The sequence below is a fragment of the Euprymna scolopes genome, chromosome 1, assembly GCF_053919585.1.
Source record: "Euprymna scolopes isolate OS-2025 chromosome 1, ASM5391958v1, whole genome shotgun sequence".
Lineage (NCBI taxonomy): Eukaryota > Metazoa > Mollusca > Cephalopoda > Sepiida > Sepiolidae > Euprymna > Euprymna scolopes.
Genome location: NC_136482.1, coordinates 71,040,742 through 71,068,558, shown reverse-complemented (window position 1 = coordinate 71,068,558; position 27,817 = coordinate 71,040,742).

The window sequence follows — 27,817 nt, the reverse complement described above, 5'->3', positions numbered from 1 at the left end:
ATATATATATATATATATATATATATTATAAAAAAGTGAACCATATCGTAAATTCAATCAACTAAAAAATGGAAACCGGGGTGAGGAAAAGAAAAAAAAAATTATATATATAATGGGGCAAGTTATATGTACAATTAAATAAAATAAATAAGTCGATTAAAAAACGATCGTTAAAATATACCCAAAGCGCTTTTCGTTCAGACAAACATTTTCAAGGGTTATAAGTCTGAAAATTATTATTTTTAGAATATTTGGTAGTGATATGGAATACGAGCGGAGAGGAGGTTAAGAAAAAAAAAAAAAAACCTGACTACCCAAATAATTCTAACTGAAGCCGGAGGTTTCTCTGCTTGCACAAAGTAGGGGGGTTAGCAATGATGGCAAGTGCTTCGAGGACAGACAGGTGGAACTTTGTGCGTCCTCGGTACAAAACAGAAAAACACTCCGGAGAGAAAACAAGACCGCACTCCTTTTTATCGACCAAGTGTTGGCCGATGGACGATTCTATCAGTTGAGATTTTCTGGTAGTAGGTTGATGATCCCGGATGAAACGGGGAACATGTTGGGCGATTCTGACCTGAAGACGCTGGGTCGTCTTGCCTATATAGACGGCACCACACCGACATTGAAATTTATAAATAATATTACTAGTTTGGGAGATAGGCAAGACATCCTTACGAAATGAGGGAAAGGCGGTTTTTGTGGAAAAGGCAATACGGAGCGATAGAGCACCAAAATTAGAAGACACCAGAGAGGAAATCTTATCGCAAATAAGTTGGCCTTCAAGTCCAATCCAGGGTAACCTAAGGTATACCGGAAATCTACATGGACCGTATTTTGGTAGCTCAGAAAAGGATTGAATTTTTTTATTAATAACTAAGTTAACCAATGGAGGTGGATATCCATTAGTAATAAAAATCCTTTTAATGTTTTCAATTTCCACATCAATAAAAGGTGGGGAACAGATAGCAAGTGCCCGATGGGTTAAGTTTCTAATAAGATTTAGTTTCCTGGTTGTGGGTGCAAAAGAATCCCAACTAAGATAAAGACCAGTGAAAGTGGGGTTTCTATAAATAGATGTCATAAAGGAAAGCCCACGTTTAGAAACTAACACATCAAGGAAAGGAAGGGAGTTATCTTTTTCCACCTCCATCGTAAATTTGAGAGAAGGGTGTAAATTATTTAATAAGTGGAAAAAGGACATAGCTTCATCATGCGTTGCGAAACAAGAAAAAGTGTCGTCAACATAACGCATGTAAAATGCTGGTCTAGGGCACTTGTCAAACAACGTCTGTTCTAAAAAACCCACAAAAATATTGGCCAAAGTTGGGCCAAGGGGTGATCCCATCGATATACCGTCGAACTGGCGATACATCACATCGTTGAAACTAAAGGAAACTGACTTAGTAGCAAGTTCCAAAAGTTCAACGAACACCGCCTCAGGAAAAGAGGGGAGGGGGCCAGGGCCTCTATAAAGAAAATCAGCACATATGTCAATGACCTCGTCAAGAGGGACATTGGTAAACAAATTGCTAATATCAAAGGAGACCAAATAACAGTTGTTAGTGGTAAGAGGAAGCTCCTTGATAGTCGATGCGAAATGAAAAGAATCAGGTGTGCAATGTGTTGAATAAAAAGAACAGACTGGTTCAAGAATTAAAACCAGCCATTTAGCCAGATTGTGTTGGGCCGAACCTACCATCGACAAAATTGGTCTCAATGGAGTATCAATTTTGTGTACCTTAGGCAATCCGTAAATCCTGGGGCGTTGAGAGCCCACCGGTCGGATATTATTATAAACTTCCTTAGATAAATATTTCAGTTTATGCCATCGAAGTAGTTTATTTTGAAGCTTGGTTTCAATTGAAGGAGTGTCATCAGAGTCCAGGGAACCTAAACAGATAAATTTGCTATCATTGTTAAGAATAGAAAGCATTTTTGCAATGTAGTCTTGACGGTCAAGGATAACTACACCGTTGCCTTTATCTGGGCGAGAAATGTGTATATACAAATATATATATATATATATATATATATATATCTGTGTGTTTGTGTGTGTGTGTTCCATTTTACCATGCTTTTATTGCCATCGAAATCGGTGGAATCGCACACTTTTTAATCAAATTGATTGTTTGCCTGCCTGAATTGGTAACCCCCTCATCAGGATGTACTGAGTGGAAGCTTCACATGCCTCTCCTCAGAGACTTAGTCCACAATACCTTGTAATCTACATTGCACTGTATGAACACATCTGTTTATTTTATAAAATTATTTTTTTTATAATCGATGGATTAAAAGTTTAAAATGCAAAAAAGCATATATCATGGTTCAATTGTTCTCTATATAGAAACATTTAATTCCAACGCGCCCCTTTCTTATCAAAGAGCCTACTGTCGTTTTTATGAAATTACTTTTGCATAATTACAAAAGTCAAGTACCACGGTTCACTTGGTCTCTAAAAACAAACATTCATTTTGAATGTACTCCTGTCTTATAAAATAATCTACAGTTGATTTTATAGGCGGGATCTACATGCTTGTGCAGTGATATAACTTCTCAAATACACTTCGTATGTTAGGTTGTATAAAAGTATTAACTTTGGTTCAAATCGGACTTGTTCGATTATCTATTTTGGATACTTGTCGGAAGGATTCCGATACAAAAACTACGTAAGAAAACACTAGACACATCAAGCACATTCGTGTGTAATTTCAAAAGAATTGGCATAATCATTTTGGAGTCCGTAAGACAAACAGACAAAGTTCCTCTTATATAATATATATATATATATATATATATATATATATATATATATATATATATAAACCTTGTGTATGGCTTTATTGCAGGTCATTATTTTTTTAATTTGGAAATTGCTATGAGACGCGGAGAAGTGAAATTTGATACACTGAAAGAGCATAACAAGGTATCTTATTCCCCTTATTTTGTGGAATTTGAACAAATATTTTTTAAGTTATGCTAATTTTTCTATTTTTTGTAATTTTAAGTGTGTATCACTTTATTGCAGCTCTCCTAAAATGCCTAGAAAGGGTCGATTGACAGCTAGTGAAAAGGAACGTATTGTAGCAGGCCTTGCAGAAGATTTATTTCCCGTAGATTTAGCCAAGAGCTTGGAAGAGATCGAAGAATATTGTCTTCATTCGGTGAAAATTCAAACATCAAACCTAGGAAGAACAAAAACACAAGAAAGTCAGTTTCTGCTTGTGATGTTAGAAAAATTCGCCGTCAACTTATCAAGCAGCCGCGCAGCAACAGTGCTGATGTATTTGACAGGCTGGAATACCTTCCTTGTCCAAAAAGACACGCTGAAATAAATGAAATTGCAAAAGGCATTAATCCCATAGTAAGACCTGTTTTAAACCAAACTCATAAAGAAAAACGTTCGGCTTGGACTCAGAAATACATGAAAACCAGCTTTGAAAATGTTCTTTCCACCGATGAGGCTTGAGCAACTCTTGATGGACCAGATGATTATGAGGTGGTAGCGTAGTACTTTTTTTCGTTTCCTGTCATCTAATCTTCCCTCCTCAGTTAACACCGCTACCAAATATTTTATTAGGGCTTAGTTTTTCGACGCCACTTTGATTATTTCGTTTCCTCATTCCCATTGCTTTACAGCCCGCCATTGCTGTTTTCTCTGGCAAGCAATGATTGTTTCCTGATTCATGATCTTCCTGCGATTTGATTGTTAAACAGACTGCGTTTATTAGTGGCTTCTTATTCTCTACAGTGTAATCCAATATGGATTTCTGACGAACCGCTAACAACACTTCGCAATTAGATTTTTATATTTTTCCCTGCGAGAACAACGCTTCTTGTTTGGCCATTATAGAAAAGATCAGCAGTGCCAAGACATTTTCTCGCAGAACGTACATTATCGCTTCGTACTTCAGTTCCTGCACAACGTAAATGAACATTTCATTTTCTACTTTTACGCAAGCATTTCATTCAGCTTTCCACGAAAAATAAATTCTTATTTTAATTCGGTTTAGTTTGCACATTAACTTACTTTTAGCTCGGGAACAGTCGTTCATTTCGGTTCAACGTTATAGCTTATTTTTCTGCTTTATTATTAGACACTTACAAATTGCATATAGGTGCTTTGATTATTATGATTTGCTTACGGGTATCACTTTTTAAAACAACTTTATCTTTACTTTGTTTTCGTTTTTACTTTCTTCGTGATTGAAAGATAGCAGCCAAGCGTTATTTTCTAAACTAGATGTAAATTTTATCGCGATGTTTGAAAACCAAAATATTCATGCTACAAAAGTAGTATCCTAAAACATCGTGTTTAAATCGGTTTTCTTGGAATTCGTTCAAATACATTTCTTTTATTAAAAGCTTACGATAATGATTTGCTACAATAAATAATTTAATGCTGACAAGGCCATAATTATTTAATAAATAGCGATTGATAGCATAGAAAAATTGAGCCGAATAATATAAATAAGTTCGGAAGCCCAAGAAAAATTTAATTTAGATTAACTTTCTCTTAATATCAAAGATATGGAATTTTATAAGTTTTAGAATGCCTAATTACATAATTTAACTTGACTATGACTATATTTATTCGTTGCATATTGTTTTTTCCCCTTTTCTAGTTTTGTCGGCGATTCTAATTAATGCCTTTTAATTTTAAGTGTTGGAAGGCTAATCAAATTAGTCCTCGCGCGAAAGAGCAGGGCACAAAATGTTTAAAATAATAATAATAGAATAACAATAACAAAGACTTTCGCTGGCGAGGACTACTATTGAGCGCAACCAGTTATACAGTCCTTTGAAATTTTCATCTCTATTTTTCTCGTTATCTACTGAATATTTTTAATGAAACCTATATGTTCCTTATAAAGTTGTGAAGATTTTCTATTCTGAAAGAAGTTAAAAAAAATTAATCCAAAAAAGTTATTTTAAAGTTTTTGTTAAAAAATTTCAGATTTTCTCATTATTCATACATGTATGACAAAGAGAGAGTTGCAAAAAAGAGTTGTGGTGTGAGAGGAAATACAAACTGAAACAGAGAATATTCAGACCTGTAATAATACAAAGAGGGGGTTGCAAAAATGAGTTGTGGTGTGAGGAGAAATACAAACTGGAATAAAGAGTAGGAGAATTTTTATAAATACATGCAAAACCACATTCATTTTTTTTAAATCCAAGTTAATAAATTAAATAAAATATAATCTTAAAAAGATACGATACAAGTTAGAAAAGCATTTCATCCAAGGCATGAAAATTGTTAAACAAAATGTTTTTACTATAGGCTTTAAAAATAAAGATAAAATATTCAATTTGAAATTTATTTATCTTTAAAGTGCACTTTTATACATTTTACAAAGTAAGGTATTACATTTTTATATCTTACTTTCTAAAATTTATAAAAGTGCGCTTTGAAGATAAATAAATTTCAAATTGAATCTTGTACCTTTATTTTTAAAGCCTATAGTAAAAAACATTTTTTTTAACAATTTTCATGCCTTGGATGAAATGCTTTTCTAACTTGTTAACTAATTACTTACACTGTTCATTTATTCTTTTAAATAGCTATCAGTTATTTATTAAAATGAAATAGTATAAAATTATTCTTAATTTTCAGGACCTCCATTCGTGCAGAATTTTCTAGAAGTTTATAAAAGTTGCTGATTATATTGACCAAAAGCGAACATAACCAATGTTGTGTTTTGTTCTAGGCTGATCAAATCAAGAAGCAGATTGTACTTATGCAGAATATGAACCGTGCTATTTGTTAGCTGTGATGGTTAATTTAAATGTAACGATACAGGGTAGTGCGTGAATGAAAATGTTATTTGAAAATTCATAATAGTTTACAAAATCTGTCGTTATTATTTCAGTACGGTTTGTATTGTGCAATAGAACTAATTTGGAAAGTGGTAAACGAGTACGCCGGCGCCCCTAAAATAAAAATTAATTAATAAAAAAATAGAAATAAAATTAATAAAAAAATCACGAACATGAACGACAAAGTCGAATAAAAGTTAGAAAAAGCTCTAATAAAAAATATTTTGTCTGGTAAAATGAAATCGATACAGGTAACGTTTTAGTCCGTTGGTTTAGTTCTACGAAAATAAACAAACCCAAAGAGAAATCCTCCTTTACATACTTAAATATTGTCAGGGAAAACGATAGTGTCGAAAAGTAAGCCTTAATGACAACAGTTCTCGAAGAGAATTACCGTAAGTGTAGTTTTGCTTAGAATAGACTGCATCCCCCAAACAAAACAAAACAAAAAACAACCCCCCCCCCAAAAAAAAACCCAAAGACGAAACATGAACAAAATTGTCGAATTTAACTGAGAAAAAAAAAATCGAATAAGAATATTTTGTTTGATAAAATCATATCGAAATCGACACTGGTAACCTTTCAGTCCGTTGGATTAGTTTAACAAAAGTGAACGATGTGCTTGTTACGGAATAACGATAATGTAGAAATGTAATTATTAATCACAACAGTTCTCGAAGACAATTACCGAAAGTCGAGTTTTGCTGAAACTTTCAACGGAAGGTTTATTTTGAAAACTGTCTGAAAAGAAAACAATTTTTAAAATTAGTTAAATGATGTGACGATGTGCTCGTTACGGAAAACCTTAAGATAGAAATTCGAGTTTTACTAAGAGTGTCAATGTTGTCAGCAAAGTAAGATACCTCTCATGTTACGAAGCGACATCTGCGTTTTTTTTTTATCAAAATGGCCATGTTGAATGTACTGAAAAAATCTGTAATGTTCGGTTAATTCGAAACCTAGAATGAAGGTTTGTGTCTGCTTAAACAATGAAAGTGTTGTTATAAATAGAAATTAAACTAACAAGGAGCGTTCATTAGTTATCGAAGTAATTGTTTGTTCGTTTAATGTAGAATCACATATAATCACAATGAAATAATTACGGTGAACTGACATAAGCGTAGATTATGAAATATTAGCTCCAGTCATGACCGGAGGAGAGAAATTAGAAAATAATTGGTGCGTAAATTACCCTGTTACCACATATCGTAATTGGGAGAGAGAATTGGGAGAAAGGTAGACATTTACGTATTGTAATTAAACAGATTGGGTATTAGCAGAAAACTTTCATAAGAAACAGTCAGGTAGCGTAGCCGTTTTAGTTTAATGTCTGGTCTCAGCATTCCATTTGCTATGGTGTCATTTTGAAAAGGGAATAATTGTTCCTATTTAATTATGGAGATGAATACACTTGTTAATATTAGTTGCTATATCCATAACAAAAGGAATGAGTTGAAATGAGTCAAGGATTCATTTATGCATGCGTTTTGGCCAAAGCTCATTTTTATGTTTCCGCCTTGACTTTCCACCTCTTTCAAGCTGTAGTTACCCGTTCCCATTTATTCTACACTTTATTAGAGCAGCTTATCATAGTAACTGAAAAACAACATCGCACAATACTATTGTAAAATCGGTGACCATGGTTAGTAGTCATGGAAGAACATATATAAGTCGTTCTGTTTTAAATTATAAGGTTATTCTTAAAGATAAAAAAACATAGTTATCGCTTTTTATGGAAATCGCCCGAAACAAGACATGAAGCCACTTGATGTAATAAGCTTACAAAAACGAAAGCTAATTATAGCAAAGACATGCGATGCCTAGTGACCTAGGCCTTTAAAATACCAAAGCTGTAGGAAGAAGGAAAACAGTGAGTAGAAAGTGTTCCACAACCTTGCAGTCATTCGAAAAAAGCTACTGGAATAGTAAACTGTATTAAAATAAGGTATTACGTCAGCAAATTGGCGAAGACCACTAGATCAATGAGTTAAACGAGCTGGGTCAAAGGAAGCAGGGAATACGTGACAATTCTGAGGGACACATGCAATAATAGCATGTGTAGAAAAGACTTAGACGAAAAGAATAAAAGTGTGAGGCCAAGCTCAAGCTATGTTTTATATATTAGCCCTAGGAAGGTAAAATTGATTATCCAAATAAAACTTTTCAACTGATATGTCCTCCTTATGAAGACTAAAATCAAGATATACTGAACTTGTTTAGAATCTTTGTTATATCTTTGATCCAAAACTATTTCACGATTTTAATTAAATATCTAATATATATGGAGTATTAATAAGAAATTAAAATTCAGGACATCTATCATAATTAGTGTCTAATCAGTATGCATCAAAGTCACTGCATATCTAGAATATCTAAATTTTTAATTGTAGTTACTTCTCATATTATGCCACCCTAAAACTGGATAATCAAAGGTATCTGAATTTAACCCAGATTTTGCACTTTCTGCATATAGCTCAAAGTAAACATAACCCACTTTAACACCTCTTATAGCTAGCAGGTGTGTTCCAAATTTTATATTACTCAGCTATTGGCGTTAGCGAAATCGTTCCATACAAACATGAAGCGAATTGATGTAAGGAGCTAAAAATCCTACACCAAGATAAAAAAATAACGAAGAATAAGTGTTAGATGAATTAATTATGATCCAGAAAGCCGTAATTCTTCCTCCTTTGTCAGAAACATCGTTCATTGAATGTGAGGACTAAAGAGCAAGATAAGGGAATCGAAAATAACAAAGCTACTAAAAATAAATATCTAAGGTTGGCATTCTACTCCCCTTTTAGTAAATCATGTGCGTATATATATATATATATATATATATATATATATATATATATATATATATATTTATATATAAAATGGGTTGATAAATTCTAACGAAAGAAAGATGTATATTTAAATAAGGGAGTAGTCACCAACAATGTGTATTTTTAACATTATTTTATTATTCCGTGTCTTGGTTTTTCATTGAGAATTATGTTTGGATCATTGTAATAATGTTTTTAAGTCATTGAAATCGTTTACGCGCGTTTCAGACGGTCTGTGATGCGTCCTCGTCAGAAATTATTTTCAAATGTGTAAAAATGGCGATTTTCGTAGTTAGTTTGAAGTTTTTCCAAGGGGTGGAGGCTTGTAAGTGTTTATTATACATTGGTATGGTGAATTTTTATTGCTTTTTTATTTGGTTTGTCCAGGGAGACTTGACCTCGCTGTAGTCAGTCGCTATCACTTTCTGCTAATGTTTTTTCTTTTCCTTTAGGGTGGGGTAGGGTGTGTGTATGTGTATGTGTGTGTGCGTGTGTGTGTATGTGTGCGTGTGTGTTTATGTGTGTGTGTGTGCGTGTGTGTACATGTGTGTGTTTGCTTTTATTGGTTTGGGAATGTGTATATTGTTTTATAGTATTTTGGGGTTATTTACTTTCTTAGGAAGGCGGCTGTGGTCCGAGGTTGTTACTAATGTGTATGTGTGGGTAGGGGGGACTGGCTCTTCTGAAGTAAGGGTAGGGGTGCTTTCATTCTATTTTGATATTTATTTTTTGGATTCTTGGATTTAGTATTGTGATTTTTCGTTTTAGTCTTATATTATGTTTGTTTAGAAAGAGGGGTGTATTTAAAATAGGGAATTTTTTAATGTTTCTATTTATTTGTCTCCCCATGTGGGTATGGCCAGACCCAGGATCGGTTCCTAGTGTGGGGAAGATTTTGTTCCTCAGAGGGGGGGGGGGCCATTGGAGGGGGTGTAGGTATGGGAGGGGGATGATAGAAGGGAAGATAGTCGTTTCAGTCATGAGGGGGTTCTCCTCCCCTGACTGAGGAGGGAGCGATGTGTTGGAACAGATATTATACTATGGTTCTAGGTGTCTCCTAGTGTTGTTGGTTTCGAGGTTAAGTAGAGTTGGTATTGTTCAGTGTGTTGTATTAGAGATAGGGGCGTTATGTCTGTGTGTGGTTGTATGCGCGCACGTGTGTGTGTTTTAATGTGTCGGTTCTGATTTATGTGTGGGTATGTGTATGTGTATGGGTGTGCATGCGAGTGTACCTTGCATTTCATGTTTTTGTGTGATGGTATTAGGTTGTGTTCAGTTCAGGAGTGAATCTGGTGATGAAGTTTTTTTCCTGTGTAAGTAAATAAAAATAATTGTCTGTTTGGAAGATTGGCATTATTTTGAAGCTGTTTCCACTGCATGTGTGTACGTGTTTTGAAACATAGAGGTGTCTCTTATCTGCAATTTTGATGTTGCTCTTATGTAAAGCCACTCTATTGCTGAAATTTTTGGTGACGCCTATGTAGGATTTGTTGCATGTTGTGCATTTTAGTGCATATACTACATTTCTGGAGGTGCAATTTAGATCCTTTTTTATTTTGAATGTTTGTGCTGGGTTTTTGAATGTGTATGTGTTACCTTCTATTATTATGTCACATACTCCACATCGCGGTTTGTTGCATTTTGTAACTCCTTTTGTAGTATGTGGGACGAGTTTTGAGGAAGTTAGGATGTGTTTTAAGTTTTTGGGTTGGCGTTTGCTTTTTATTATTTTTGTTGTTTTAAGTATGTTGTTTAGTTTGTCGTTCTGATTGAGGAGGATAAGGTTTTTTGTTATCTGTGTGAATAGTTCTGAGTTGTTTGTGTTGTGTGTAGAGACGTATGCGAGAATTTGTTCTTTGTTGTATTCTTTTGGGGTTCTTAGTTGGTCTATTGAAATTTTTTCAGCCAGTTCAATACCTTTCTGTATTAGTGGTAGTGGGTATCCTCTTTTTCGCAGTATTATTTGTAGTTCATTCAGTCTAGTTGAACGGAGGTGTCTGTCTGTTACTATGGTGCAGACTCTACGTGCTAGGGAGTAGGGTATTGATTTTAGACAGTTTTTAGGATGGTGGCTTTTGAAGTGGATGTATTGTTGAGTGTCTGTGGGTTTGTGGTAGATGTCTGTGATTATGTTGTTGTTTTTTATTGTTACTATGATGTCTAGGAAAGGTAGTTCTGTGGGGCTTTGTTCTAGTGTGAAGTTTATTTTTGGGTGTAGATTTTGTAGCAAAGTGTGGAGTTCACATACACATATACACACCCACACATAAATCAGAACCGACACATTAAAACACACACACGTGCGCGCATACAACCACACACAGACATAACACCCCTATCCCTAATACAACACACTGAACAATACCAACCCTACTTAACCTCGAAACCAACAACACTAGGAGACACCTAGAACCATAGTATAATATCTGTTCCAACACATCGCTCCCTCCTCAGTCAGGGGAGGAGAACCCCCTCATGACTGAAACGACTATCTTCCCTTCTATCATCCCCCTCCCATACCTACACCCCCTCCAATGGCCCCCCCCTCTGAGGAACAAAATCTTCCCCACACTAGGAACCGATCCTGGGTCTGGCCATACCCACATGGGGAGACAAATGAATAGAAACATTAAAAAATCCCCTATTTTAAATACACCCCTCTTTCTAAACAAACATAATATAAGACTAAAACGAAAAATCACAATACTAAATCCAAGAATCCAAAAAATAAATATCAAAATAGAATGAAAGCACCCCTACCCTTACTTCAGAAGAGCCAGTCCCCCCTACCCACACATACACATTAGTAACGACCTCGGACCACAGCCGCCTTCCTAAGGAAGTAAATAACCCCAAAATACTATAAAACAATATACACATTTCCAAACCAATAAAAGCAAACACACGCACGCACACACACGCGCACAAACACACACATAAACACACACACACACACACACACACACACACACGCGCGCGCACACACACATACACACACCCTACCCCACCCTAAAGGGAAAGAAAAAGACATTAGCAGAAAGAGATAGCGACTGACTACAGCGAGGTCAAGTCTCCCTGGACAAACCAAATAAAAAAGCAATAAAAATTCACCATACCAATGTATAATAAACACTTACAAGCCTCCACCCCTTGGAAAAACTTCAAACTAACTACGAAAATCGCCATTTTTACACATTTGAAAATAATTTCTGACGAGGACGCATCACAGACCGTCTGAAACGCGCGTAAACGATTTCAATGACTTAAAAACATTATTACAATGATCCAAACATAATTCTCAATGAAAAACCAAGACACGGAATAATAAAATAATGTTAAAAAATACACATTGTTGGTGACTACTTCCTTATATATATATATATATATATATATATATATATAGTCATCCACATACAGTACTGTTTCTCTGTTTCACAGCTCATCAGTGCGGCTAGACAGGCAACCACCTCAAGCCAGGATTGAAACCCGACTGTCTGTATGGCAGTCAAGGCTCCTAACCATTACGCTATTGGCGGCCGCTGAACGAGTAGTGAATTTAATGATGTTTTGACATCGTCCGAAATACCGCCGCTCGATTTGTTTCACCAAATGCCATCAGTTTATAGTCTGATATTAACTATCGATTTTTTTCAATTAAGTCTTGTAGTGCTTGATGTTTTTCTTTTGACAATTATCTTGATGAGGTGTATTTTGCTAGGTTTTGTTTGATCGGTTTCGTTTACTTTACAACGTATAAATCTATTTAGGCTTATTTAATACTGGCTTATTTAGCATAAATATAGAATTCGCTATCGACCAAAAGGCATAGGGTTAATCTTGATGCAGTCATATCAAAAACTCAAAAATGGTACTTGATGCTTCGCATCATTATCAAGCGAAGATCAAAGTCAAGGGAAGCAATCCAGGGTGTCGTATTCGACTATGATCGATCGATTTATTTTTAATGCCAGCATATGGCACCTTTTGTAAACAGTTCATTTATTTCATAATCACAAATCGCTACTATGCACACAGTTTGGGAGTCGAGCGAAGTTATTGTTTTTCCAATGACATTAGTACATAATTAAATATAATAGATTTGAAATTGACGTGGCTCATTCCACATTTCATAATGCTATCTATTTGGACAATAAGAAACGCTAATAAAACATATTAGTCGGATTAATCGAAGTATTGTTCTCATCACGAGTGTTGTTATCACAACGTTTCAGCCGATCAATAATCCGACCTTCTGCAACTGTATGTAGTCGAACTCATTAATCTACGCAAAATATCGAAAGTAAGTCTTAGTTAGAAGGAGTAGAACATGATCCCTTTCTATCAGTCATACAATTTATTTAAATGGAAATATTTAGTATATTCACTGAACTAAAATTAGCATAAGCAATATTCACGTTCAGGTTAATAAGAAGTGTAAATATTTCAGTTTTTATTTACAGTATTTTTAAACGCTTCTAAAATAGAGTATATACGAAGAGTGTGGAAAAGTAATGAACCCTAAATGTTTATTTCGCACGAATGGATCAGAGAGGATTGCAAATTGCATTTTTATGATGATTGAACTTGTGCATTCATGACCTAAAGTTTCATCTATCTTTTCAGATATTGACGGTGTAACACTCTTGGAAAGCAACTGCTGTCATGGACATGCGTCAGTAGCAAAGGTACATCATTGAATTCCTGACAAATGTGCATTGAGAATAATGGTTACTATGTAGAAAAATAAATTCCAAGCCAAAAAGTCGTTCGTTTTAATGGTATCACTCTCCTCTTCGTAGCTCTTTTACTTATTAAGTTAAAAAATAGGAAGCTTTACTTTTGGAACTAGCCTCATATGACCATTCGCGTTCCGGACGCCCATGCGCATCAATCGTTCATCGCAGGTAAAAGTTCTGATAAATTCTGGAACACAAAAGGGCTCTTATTTTACTATACCACTTCTGTCTTCGTAGCTCTTCAACATTTTGAGTAAAAAATAGAAGACTTTACTTTTAGAACAGCCAGGCTTTATTGTTTATGTTTTAATAGTACTGCTGCATAATTTTAGCCAAACCTGTTTTGAGTGATACTGAAACGAATATGTATAACTTTGGTGTTTTCTTTTAAAGTTTTATCCTGACACACAGACAAACAATTGCACTTATATAACAGACTCCTTCCCAAACCAATTTCTAATAAAAGCCTTTTAATTATTAGTTGGCTTACCGTTGGCTTATAGACCTAAATGTAATATCTGCAGATAAGAGGCGCATTGCGAAGACATCGTCATGTATAATAGAACTATGAATGCTTATAAAATGGCGGACTTAATATCAATTTATTTCTGTGTAACAACTTTGTTTATACATTTCTTATTTCGGTTTGTGACTTACTCAATTGCACGCCAATGTATGCAAATGAGATAAAACTGTCATTACTTACAAACTGTCCAACATTTTTCCTGAAGCTGAGGCGAGGATTTATTTTTCTCAGCGGAAGCATAAGCTGAACGACGCGAGGCGATCTGTTTGCAAAATTAAGTTATTGTTGCTTTTCTGCTCAAATGTCCGCTTTATAATTCTTTCCTCATGACATTTAGCCTGAATTTATCGATGAGTTCATAATACATTTGCAGTTTATGTGTTCCAATAATTGTTTTTAATAATGATGAATTGGGAGCTCAAACGGTGTACTTGAGGGCCCCGAAGTTGTAATAATAAAATCTATAAAAAATTGAGAGTAAAAGGCATATATGGAAGTTGAGGGAATATTTGATGATATCAAGTATTAACATATTTATTGAATTGTGCACATTGGAGCCACTGGGAGGTTTTATACAGACAGAACAAAACTGGCTAGTCTGTTTAGAGTCTAAGCATCTATTTTTACCAGTGCGCAGACGTGTGTATGGCGGCTGTATACAAATGCCGAGTTGTCTGTTAGGTGACGTCACGATTAGGAAAAACAAAAAGGCTATAAAAAAACGTGTGCACAGACCGAAAAGAACGTTCGAGAAGAGAGAGGTCAGAGAGTAAACGATCATGTTATAAACGTGGATGATGTCACAGTCGTAACGAAAAGTTACGCGTGGCGGTAGAGAGTGAGAAATAAAGGTTTTCTTTAAAACCTGAAAGAGTGAGTTGAAATTCTTTCCTAATCTTTGTCTCCTTTACGACTAAGTTTGCAACGTGTGGATTCCGAGTGTCTACATGTTTATGCATGTGTAAATATGAACAACGTTATATAATGTGTGCTATTCATCTATCACTGCATAAAACTGTGTAGCAGGTGTTATCTACCGAACATTTTACAACAGATCTACTATTCAAGCAATGTATTAATTTATAATCGACAACGTAAATTTCTCTTTCAGCTCTCTCTCTCTCTCTCTCTCTCTCTCTATCTCTCTCTCTCTCTCTCTCTCTCTCTATATATATATATATATATATATATATATATATATATATAAAACCACAGACACACGCAAACAAACACACACACATATATATCTCCATATATAATATTTTAATTGCAGAAATTCCCCTCTGGATCAAATTACCATAGGTTTGCAATAATAGAGACTACATACTAATTTATTATGTCTAGACTATTAGCCACTATCTTATGTAACTTTAGAACGCCATTTTAGGCACATTTAGTCGTTATAATAAAATCCTACATTTTCATCGTCACTATCACAACTATCTTTAGAGGAAGTAGTTCCTATTTTTCCCTCTAAATATCTAGTCTTGAAGTAGTTCATATTTTTTCCTCTAAATATGAAGACCGTCCCAGTCATCACCATGAGGAATTTTGCAATTTTGACAGATATCGTAACTCGATCATAAACTAGACATAACATAATCTTTCTCTTTTCCGAATTCCAAATAATATAGGCCTCCCAGACTAATTTAGCTCAGTCTGATTGGCTGATTTCAGACCGTTCCTATATTCTGGATTAACGGTATTCGCATATTAAACGAATGCTAATGTACTATTCAAATATGGCGTCGCAATGATACCTACATTTGCCGTCTGAGTTATTGACTGCGTTCATTTACTTACATTTAACAGCGTAAGTTTTAATTTGCTCTCTCTTTCCCTCCCTATAGTAATCTCACTCAATATATATTCTTCCCGGCTCTGTCTCTCGCTCTCTTTTTGCTCTCTTTTTTCTCTCTCTTGCTCGCTCTCTTTTTTTCTCTCTCGCGCTCACTTTTTACATTTCTTCACGGCAATGCCGAAGACAAACAACAAATATTTATTTCCCCCCTCTCTCTCTCGCTCGCTCGCTTTGTACATTTGTTCCAGTAATTTATTATATTTTTCAAACATATTGACGTTTTTTTATGTACTTTATTTAAACTTGCGCAATCTATTACGATCGCCGCCGAATTGAAAATTAATGTTTTAGTAATATCATCTACTGTGCATGCGTTAACTTATTTTTATTAGTGAGGGGGTAAATTTGTACATTTGCTCCACCTCCACAATTTTCTTTAGAATGACGACCATTATATTGTTTCGACTGTGCTGATTAAGAAAATCGCACACGAATTTTATGGTGACAAGATATAAAGACCTGTATTATGCTCCGCGATAAAAATATCTACTTCTCTCCTACTGACACTGCCATCCTACTTTATTTTTTAGCAGCCACCAACAACAACCGTAGTTTACTATTTTTGCAAAAAGGGCAGCCTTAAATCTGGCAAAGCTAGTTAAATATCTTGCTAATATATATATATATATATATATATATGAGAGAGAGAGAGAGAGAGAGCGAGAGAGAGAGAGAGAGAGGGAACTAAAAGAATATCCGTACCAGGTCGGGCAAAATAAATTTTTTAACAAAATTTTTGCGCCACATTTATATCCTCTTACGGAGATTAAAAGCAACACATAATGACATTAAATTTTATCTCTAGAATCCTTATTCACATTTTGATCTAAATAAAACACATACATTTGATTCTAAGTAAAAACTTAAATTTGAGGAAGATTTATTGTGTAATCTGTAATACTTATTGTTAAACTTCCACCAAATTGGAGATATCTGACTGTCTCAAACGACTTCCACCTCGTCTTTGCCTGCTTTTGATAAAATTAAAAAGAAATAATGTCCAAATTACCTAGCCTTTCGTCCAACAACTTCATTCCAAAATTCATAATAACCGGTTAATAATTTATGAGTGAAGTCTGTACATACAAATATATAAGCATCTACACATTATGTTATATAAATGGTTTGGGTCGAAAAATTTGAGCTACCAATATATAAATGTATGCATGTATGCTTGCATGTCTGCCTAAAACTTTCGACAAAGGCGACGGAATTTTACAAGATCAGTATCGTTTAGAAGTTCGACCCTTCAGACGACAAATATCGAATAATTGGCTAAAAACATTAATATTTTCACTTTCAATTGGCCGCTTTTCTACAGGGGGTCGCTTTTATATCAGTGAAATCAGCTACAGTTCCTGGGGTATGAGCTTAAATGCATCCGATGGCGATGCCTACACTTGGGAACTTTAGAGAGTTATTGGTAATCACGGATCAACATCTTATTTTTCGGAATTCTTTAGAGTTAGATTGATAAGTTGAATTATTCGAACTTCTATTTCCATTATTGTTGTTACGTATTGTAACGTTATGGTCGATTATTTCACATAAGAGTCACATATCAAGGCCAAGAGGCTACTCAAGGATAAGGGTTAATGAGTGTACGTAGTCAAAGGGACAATATCATAGTATTCGTCAGAATGTAAATTTGGTAAATTAGATTATTAAGGGGAACGGCTCACCAAGAATTTGTTTACGTTGGACTTGAAGACGACCACATTGTAATCAGCTAGAAACCAAGATATGGAAGAGAGTTTCAAGAAAGATGCTTTGTTCATAGAATCTACGTTTAGATTAAGGCACAGATTGATAGTGTTTTCAGCTAGACGAGTGCTTCTTGCGAAAGTTTGGCGAAGGGGTACCATAGATTAGAGCTCAGACGAGCACTTGCCATAAAAATAACGATAAAGCAGAGAAAAGCTTGCAATGTCTCGTCTGTGAGAAAGAGGTTGCAGTGACGAGAAAAGGGCATCCCCTACTAGGCTACTATTTTGAACTCTGTCAATGAAGGATAAGATCTTTCTATCAGCTCCTGCTCAGATGTAGTAACAATACTCCAATCCTTCGACGTATCGGGCTCTTATATTAGTAGAGAATTGTATTAACAGGTAGACATCCACTGGATCGATAAAATGATTCCACCATTTTCCCAGCGACCTTGGCAACGGATTTGATATACGTGTTCCATTTCAGATCAGAAGTAGAGGTCAAGCCCAAAAGCTTGTCAAAACATGACGAAGGCCATTCATTTCCATTGATGCCAGATGGGGATCAGAGCGTTGATGATGTAAATGTAATTCTTTTCCCATGAAAATCGCTCGAGACAAAAGATGTAGCCAATGTATGTAAGGAAATAAAAAGAATCAAATATGAATAACGGAAAGACAAGAGATGTATCTTGACCTTAACCTTAAAATAAATAAGGCTATAGTTAGGAAGAAAGAAGTAACCAATAGGAGAATCACACAAGACTGCTGTACTTGGAAATAAGCTACTAGAATAAATAGACGTAGGTATGTGAACAGCAGGTTGATGAAGACTACTAGATTAACAAGTTAAACAAACTGGACAAAAGGAAGCAGGGAATTAATTCTGAAGAACACATGCTATACTAGTAATCATAGAAGAGACTGAGACTAGCAATATTACAATTCTGAGAGAGTAGAGGACAGAAGTAGAAAAAGAGGTCAAGTAAATTACAGTACGTTTCTGAACCTCATCAAGAAACCTCACATGAGACAGAGATTAACCAGTCTAAATAGGGCAGCGGTACTCCATACAAGACCTGATAGAAGATTTGAAAAGAAGGAGCATAGCTTCGGGTGTGAGAATGTGTTTGGAGTGATTTACGATTTTCCGCAAGAACAGAGCATTCCATGAAAATCCCAGGAAGGAAAGGCTCACATTTACAACTGAAAGGCATTAGCTACCGTCTTAACTGAAGTTAGATTAAAAATCTAAATAATCCAAATAATGCAAATTAAGAAATATTTCGTTTGAACAATTTTTTTTTTATAAATGAAATTACCTTTTGAACTAAGCGGCAATGAAAACACAACAAAGCCAACCAACGTGAGCATATTGTAAAGTAGACATTAAAAGAGTGAAAACTTTATAGTCGACACCTAAAATATCACAGAAGCTGGCAGGCGCGTTCAGACGGAGAAACCTTAAACATTTGAAAAGAGTGGCGTACAAAGTTGACGTCTGTTTGTTTATAAAAATTGCACATCAGAACAATTTTTTCTTCCTTGCTTTTTTCATCAGACTATTTTTTTTTATTTTTCTCAATTGTGCATAAATTCATCATCATTACCCGAGAAAACACTGGCAGTTACAACAAAAAATACGTGGACATATCTATTTCCATAATGTTAGCTATGTGTATATGCATATGTATTTATCTATCTCTGCCTTTATGGGCTAAGGACCAGAAAAAAAAACATTTGTACCGTCAGTTGCAAAAAAAAAAAAAAAAAAAAAAAAAAAATGCTATTTATATTTATCTCGCCGGAAATAGCGTTTCAGACATTCACTCTTAAACTAATTAATCAATCATCATGAATTTTAAAATATAGACGTTAAGCTTAGTGTTAGTTAATGTAGGATGGATTTAGTTCTTTTCATTTTTATGCAAAGAAGATAAAAGCGCTTCTTGAAAATTCGATGTTTGTGGAATTTTAATACTAGGTATTAATTAATAGATTATTTCGCAAATTTCAATTTCTTTCGAATAATTTAAATGTTTTCATATGGTATACGAGCATAAGCTATCTGAAAATTCAAGCACCAATTAAACAGGATTCCTTGAATTTCAATTTCTTCTGAAGACCCTTTTAAGCTTCAGCCATGAATTTTAAACATTTACTAGAATTAAAATCATAAAATGAATCTTGAAAATGAATTGCATTAAGCATCCTAGACATAAGGTTTAGTAATATATATTTTAATTTTTGTAAAAAGAGTATAAAATATGACCAAAACTGATTTTTCGGTAAAGTAATTATATATATATATATATATATATATATATTAGATAGATAGATGTATATATATATATATATATATATATATATATGTATATATATGTGTCTGTGCAATCAAATCGGTGAAAACTTGCTATCAAACAAATACTGTAATATATAATATTTCATTTAAATAATTCATATTAAAACCTACAATCGAAAACTTTATTGGGGTTTTCAAATATATACAAGCTTTATGCATCGATAGACTGACAGACATACACATAGATTTATGTGCTTTTTCTACCAATGCAATAAGAAAACAGTAATTTAATGTGCGTGTAGTTATAGCATTATATCGCTTGACGGTTCAATATATAATGACAACACATCCTTATTTTTTCTAGTGGAACGATTATTGACAATGTAAGTAATAAATGTATTGATTTACCATTGAACTAAGCAGACGTTCATTATAACAGTTTATGGTGTCAAAAATGGAGGAAAAAATTCTGTATTCAGACAAGAAACACCATTGTTACCATATTGATTTATCAGCTTCGCGAGAAACAAGGTATATCCTTACAGATTGTCGATTTTGGCCACTAACCTCGAATAACTGCTCATCGTTTCATTTCTCTTAAATATATCACAAAATAAGGGAAAGAAATCAATTTTGTAAAAATAGATTTCCTTCGTTTCGTCAAACAAAAATAAAATGAAACCAAATGTATTACGGTAAAAAAAAATGTATTAAAAATATTTAACCATTTAAATAATATTTTCATTGCTATTTTCAAAATTCAAAGTAATTCGTTTTTAATAATTTAGATTCGTTTCAATTCGTATGAATTTAAATGCCGGTTTATGGCTGCATATAATAAACGTATATTTTAGTAACACCACTGCGCTAATTGTTCTTATTGCTTGAGCTCACGTTAAAAGTGTTATTTTACAGTAGTAGTTATAAAGAACACCATCGCGCTAACCACTGTTAATTACTTGTCTTAATAGAACGAATGTGTTACTTGTAAGTTTTCTTTCAAAACAAAAATTCTAAACATGACTATATTTAAAATTACTTTTTACTCAAAATATTTTAACAAAACCGTAGGCGTCGGTAATATGTGTGCGAAGAGTTAATCTTTAAACAAATAAACTTTACATTCTGAATTATGGAAGACGCCTTCTGGAAAACACGTAAGTGTGCAGTGTCTACCATGACAAAAATAAAACCAGAGATCTCTAGGTGCCGTAAAGCTTTCTACTCGAATAACTTTTTTTTCTCTCGGACTGCTGCACTTTTAAATTCCCTCCCTTGGACACTGCTTCTCTGACTGTCCTGCCATGCAGAAATTAAAGTGTAATATTAACAGCCATCTCGCTGCCCAACTCCATAGATAGTATCTACGTTAATCTTGTCCCAAATAGTAGGTCCTTACGACTAAGTTGCTCTGTGCTTTGTTTGTGGTGAAATGACAATAATATACATATATATATATATATATATATATATATATATATATATATATATATATATATATATATATATATATATATATATATGTACATATTGATATACAAAGAATTTCCATGGTCGCGACACTGGACATGCTAATGTTTCGGACCGATGGTCGGCAAAGACCACAAGTCTTCGTCAGTCGACGTAATAAAAAGTGGAAGACAACTTTTTATTACGTCGCCTGGCGAGGACTTGTGATCTTGACTGACCATCTGTCCGAAACATTAGCATGTCAATGTCGTGGCCATGTAAATTTGTTTTGTATATTTTGCTCCTTTTTATTGGGCACTCTTAATAACCTCGTTAAATACACGAGTTTTCTCTCTTCATTACTTATAACTTGGTATATATATATATATATATATATATATATATATATATATATATATATATATATATGAGGAATTATTTGAATTATTAACCAAATTATTGATCGCATATGAAAGAAAAGTTATTTCTGTATTCTTCTCCTTAGAGTTTCTGTTAATACCATGAAGTAAATAAGCCCAATAATTTGTCCGCTATATGAGATTGAGCTTTTTTCTCTTTTGTTTTTTACAAAGTAGTCACCACTTATAAAGGTCCGGGAGCCACTCAGGGATAAGGGTTATTGTGTGTACAGTACGTTAGTGTTGGAGATTTGATAAAGTGTCTTACTTAAGGAGGCAGTTCATCAGGAATTTGTTCACATTGTATTTGAAGATATCCAGATTGTAGTCAGGCGGGAAACAGGCAACCGGAACAGAGTTCCACAGGTGTGCACTTCTAAGAAAGAAGCTTTGTTCATGGAATCTACGTTGGCACAGATAAGGAGTGGGGAAACCTTTTGACAGTGGTTCCAGTTAGGCGGGTGTTTATCGTGAAAGATTGGCGAGGGGGGCCAGAGATTGGAGTTCAGACGAGCACCTGCCATAGTAGTAACGATAAAACAAAGACAGGCTCGCAACGTCTTTCCTGTGGGGGAGAGGTTGCAGGGAAGAGAAAAGGGCACCACCCACTAGGCCACGAAGCATATTTTGTACGCTGTCAAGGCAGGATAGGCTGTTTTTAGCAGCTCCTGCCCAGATGTGGCAGCAGTACTCCATCCTTGGACGTACTTGGCTTGTATACAGATAGAGAATTGCATCAGGGGTGAGATATCTTCTGAAGCAGTAGAAGGATCCTACCATTTTTCCAGCAATCTTGGCAACAGACTTGATGTACGTGTTCCATTGCAGATCAGGAGTAAAGGTCAAACCCAGAAGCTTATCAAAACATGGAGCTTCCCCTAGACGAGAGCGATCCATATCAATTGATGCCAGATGGGGATCAGAGCGTTGATGATGTAAAGATAGGAGTTTGGTTTTAGATGCATTAAAAGTAACAAGCCACCTCCTCCCCCACTGTACCACGCGCTCAAGATCAGAGGAAAGAGAATCTGAGAAAACTTTGTCATTTACGGCCTTTGATGTGTTGCCATAGATGGTCGTCTCATCAGCATAGATGTCAACGAATGATTTAAGTATATGTTTTGAGAGATCATTGATATAGATCAGGAAGAGAGTTGGACCTAGGATTGACCCCTGAGAAACTCCAGCATTAATATTGATGACCTCTTATTTCTGCCCATCAACCACTACTCTTATAAGCCTATCGGAGAGAAATGATTTTATGATCGAGAAAACATTTCCAGTTATACCGTAGCTGGAAATCTTGTGAAGTAGGCCCTTATTCCATACCTTATCGAAGGCCTTTGATATGCCAAGAGCAATTGACCTAGAGAGGAAGCCTTTATCAAGAGATTCGCTAATCCATTGGGATATAACAGTTAGCACATCTGCTGTAGATTTGGCAGAACGGAAACCATATTGCATGTCACTAAGAAGGTTATTTCTGCTGAGGTGGTTGACTACTTCACTATTTACTATGGATTCCAGCAGCTTACTTATGACACACAGGAGACTTATTGGTCTGTACTGAGAGTGAGATGACATATCACCTGAGTGCTTAAATATAGGGCATACTGATGAGGTTTTCCAGGGTGTTGGGAAGCAGTTCGTGTAGCAATTCTTTTAAAAAATTCTACTTTTATATTCTAAAATACATGGAAAGTATATTGAATATATGGCACCATTAAAACGAGCGACATTTTGTGCTTAGGAATTCATGTTTTTACATAATCTCAAGTATGACGAATGACGCGCTAGAAGTTTGTTTCAAGTGAAGCTGGTTTGCGGAAAGCCAACCCCATTCTCGTTTCAACCAGCCTGATCTAGCGACAGGACAGGTTTTAGACAGCTAAAGGTGAAGTAAGATACATTAATTGCCTGAAGTTTCAACGGCTTCCTACACCCAGCGCTCACATCGGTGATGTAACGAGAACCAGTGCGTCAACGTAATAATGTCGTATTTCTAAAAAAAAAAAACATCTCCGATCAGCAGTATATTTTCACACGGGCAATGCCTTGTAATTGCCGTTATTAACATATAAAGTATCTATAAGTTTCCAACTTGTAATTTGTTAATTTGGCATCAATCGCTTTGAAATAAGTTATACCACTAGTTAATAGTTATACCACTAGTTTAAAATTTATACCACTAGTTAATACTGAATAATCTGAATATATATATATAGAGAGAGAGAGAGAGAGGAGAGAGAGAGAGAGAGAAGTAGAGAGGAGTGAGAGGCATAGATGTTATAAAAAGAGCCGGAGTTAAACAACATACAATAAGGAGGAAAGTTGATCAGTGATTGCTGACTTGTTGAGTTAGTTTCAAACTACAGACAATTGAACAAATTAAAATGAGACTTTATTCAAACATAATTTTTATCTCAATAGAAATTAATATTTTAGCATATATTTTGTGCGATTCAAACACATGGGAAAACAAACATAGATGAGCTCATTTTTTTAATATAATAAGATATGTGTAGCGTGTTCAGAAGTAGACATATTATATTATTTTATGTATTCAACAAAGCAGAAAATAAATCAATGTGAATATTTGTACACATTTATCTTTGAAAATTCCAAGAAATCAAGTAGATTGTGTCCATCCGTGCGTGATTTACTTTGGATAGAAAGCAATAGTGTTTGCAAAATATATGTTGAATTTATCAGAAAACCTTATTCCATGCATTTGATGAAAGAGTGTGTTTGTAAATTGTGATGGAAATCAAGACTCAAGTGATATGTTATTATTATTAAGTAATAATATAATTTAAAAAATAATTGTAGATACGAATTTTGACATGCATCGAACTGTTATGTATGATTGATAGGATATGGCCTTGGCGTAAAGTTGTTTCATATAAAAAGTAAAGTGATTGATCGCACTAGTCATGTGACACAAGAAATATTATAAAAATCTTAGTGCAGGAACGCGTAATGTTGAGTCTTGGTAGATAGTCTCGCGTGGCGTCCTTCGAAGATATTATTGGATCATGTCTTGGTTAAAGAAATGGATATGAATTTTGAGTAAGTCGTCGTTGTCTTTATTTTTTTTAATGTACCAACCAACTGTGGAAAATTAACGAGAGAATAGCTTCAGCCCTTTCCTTGTATTAACCAGTCTTTCGATGAGGAAATCAGTATATGACTCTACACATCAAAAAGTAGGTCGTGGATGTTTTACTGCGAAAATAAAAAAATAACTACACACTCTCTGCAGTGGGTAGTAGTGTGCCTACACGGTCACGGTGCGCTATTTTTAGTGTTATTTTAAGGAATCTTCTGCTTCTCCTAATCTAACGTGCATAGTCTGTTATGGTGCTGCTAAATAATAAGAATCACATTTTCGACAGGTTTTAAATGTTGGCAGTCATCACCTTCCGAATTTGAGAGGGTCATATGATTTCCGATGGGATTCTTCTGACACTCTAAGCTGGTAAGACTTGAATGATAAATATATGTATGTGTGTCATCTCTAATACTGGGGACAACAAGCGAAGGGTGGCCTGATGTAATGACACAGTCTCTCTCTCTCTCTTTCTTTCTTTCTTTCTCTCTCTTTCTTTCTCTCTCTCTCTCCTTCTTTCTCTTTCTTTCTTTCTTTCTTTCTTTCTTTCTTTATCTCTCTTTCTTTCTTTGTTTCTCTCTCTCTCTTGTAGACACACACGTATGTAAAGTTTCTGCATCTGTTATTTTGGTTTTGGTTTGCAGCGACGATGGTGGTAATAACGACATAGGCTATTAATGAGTTATACGCACATCGTAAAAGCGTAATGTAATAGTATTTTAACTGTTCCAGGATGCGCTTGAAGTGGACCATACCTTCCCCAAAGGTATTACTGAAAGTTGTGCAACGGTCTTGATAAAAATCGCAATGCACACCGATAACCATTGCGCTGTTGTCAGATCCACTGCTAATAAATTATCGACCGGCAGGGTAAAAAAGAGAAAGAAATTTTATTAATGTCTTGATCCACTAATCAAACAAAGAGCATCAAGTTATAAACTGGGAAATTTACCTGAATTTTCTAGTATTTATTATGTTTTTTGTTTTCTTAGAAGTGTGATGAAGTTGACTTTCTACAATAACGAATGAGGTAAATCCAGTCGAGAAGAAGCGGATATTATCGTTGGACAGGTCACAAAGAGCGACAGGGGAATTTTCAATCGATTTTGTCCCCGATATCTGCATAAACGACAACGCCGAAGTGTCTGCTATCAGAATTTAACAATTCATTTACTAGAGATCAATAGTCCAATAAAAAATGACAACTGAAATGAATCAATAGTTATTTGTTCGCAGTGCAGACTCCTCGATGTTGAATCCGATAAGATGCAGCATCACACGTCAAAATACGTCCAAGATGAAAGAAAGGAAAGCATCATCATGAAAATAAGCAAACACACGTAACAAACGCACACATACACCAAAAACACGTGCTTTGTTTCTGATGATCAGATAATCAATTAAAAGTGTAATAAAGTGTTAAAGTTAAATGAATGTTGTTATATACATATATATATATATATATATATATATATATATATATATATGAATATATCTATCTCTCTCTCTCTCTCTCTCTCTATATATATATATATATATATATATATATATATATATATATATATATAGATGGATAAATAGATAGGGGGCTCAAAGAGATATATACAGATTCTTTAAATGAAATCGTTTTAATATAAAAAAGTTCGACATGCAGGTAGAACTTAGAATGTAAGACATATATTGATAATAGAAAGATATATACTGATGTATATAAATTTATTGATGAATTTGAAACAAGGCAATGCAATACAGTGTGTAAGGTTAATGAAATCTAATAATGGCAGGCATTTTGGAGCATAATGTTTCTCGTAAGGAGAAGAAAAGTGTTAGGTCACAAGATAAGGATCCGACATCTAGCAAAAGTCATATTACGAGATTTTGTATGGATTGAATATATTAGATAGGAGGAGAGAGTTGTCAAGTGGATTATTAAATAATTATGGTACTTTAAATATGTTAATAGATGGAGTACGCTTTAGGGAGTATTTATTATATGCTATAGGATTTAATATATTAATTAATTAATTAATTAGGATCGAGTGAGAGTGATATATGCCGACCTATACAAGTAAAATAAAGAATAAAGGATACAAATATAAATATAAAAAATAAAAAAGTATGTGAGAGAATAACAAATAGAGGAAAAAGTAAAAAATATGATTAAATGAAATTAAAAACAGAATTTGTAGGCGAGAGGTGAAAAGGGTTGCTGACTCGTGTTAAGACAGTGTTATAATGATTTTAGGAGTCAACAGAAAAAAATGAAAATCATTTTGAATTTACAGGAAAATCCCATAACACAAAGTAAATACTCCCTAAAGCATACCCTATCCTTTATCGCCCACTCGCCCAATCTTATTAACTCCCCTCTTTTAAATATTTAAAGTACCATAATTATTTTATGCTCTATTTTTAACTGACCCCAAATAGATTATATATATATATATATATATATATATATATATATATATATATATATATATATTAAGTAAAGTGATTTTCAATTTAAAAATTTAAAAAAAAATTTTAAAATTTAAAAATCAAATTTTAATTAAATTAAAAATCAGTTTCATAAGAAGGAACAACAACAAGGTCAATTATCTGTACGATCGTTTCGGAAATCCGTGCTTTTTATTTGTGGTATACATGAAGTTATGTAGAACAATTATATATAGTTTTTTTGGTAAGCACGGTCTCCTCATCAGCAAATTTAGGAGGATTTTTATTGAATTTAAAAGACACCATAAATAAACCTAGTATTATATATATATATATATATGTATATATATATATATATATATATATATATATATATATATATATATATATATATACGAAAGAGTTAAAAGTATTAGATCGATTTTTTAAGAGGAGCCTTATTGGGATAATGCAAAGCTCAACAATTTGCTTTGGAGCTCATATAGAATATTAAGTAAAAACAATGAAAACATATATACTAATAAATATAGATCTTTTCTTTTATTCAATATGGATGTTATCTCAATTAGGGTTGTGGGATAAGTAGGACTCTTTATATCATGGTATTTCGAAGCCTAGTGTT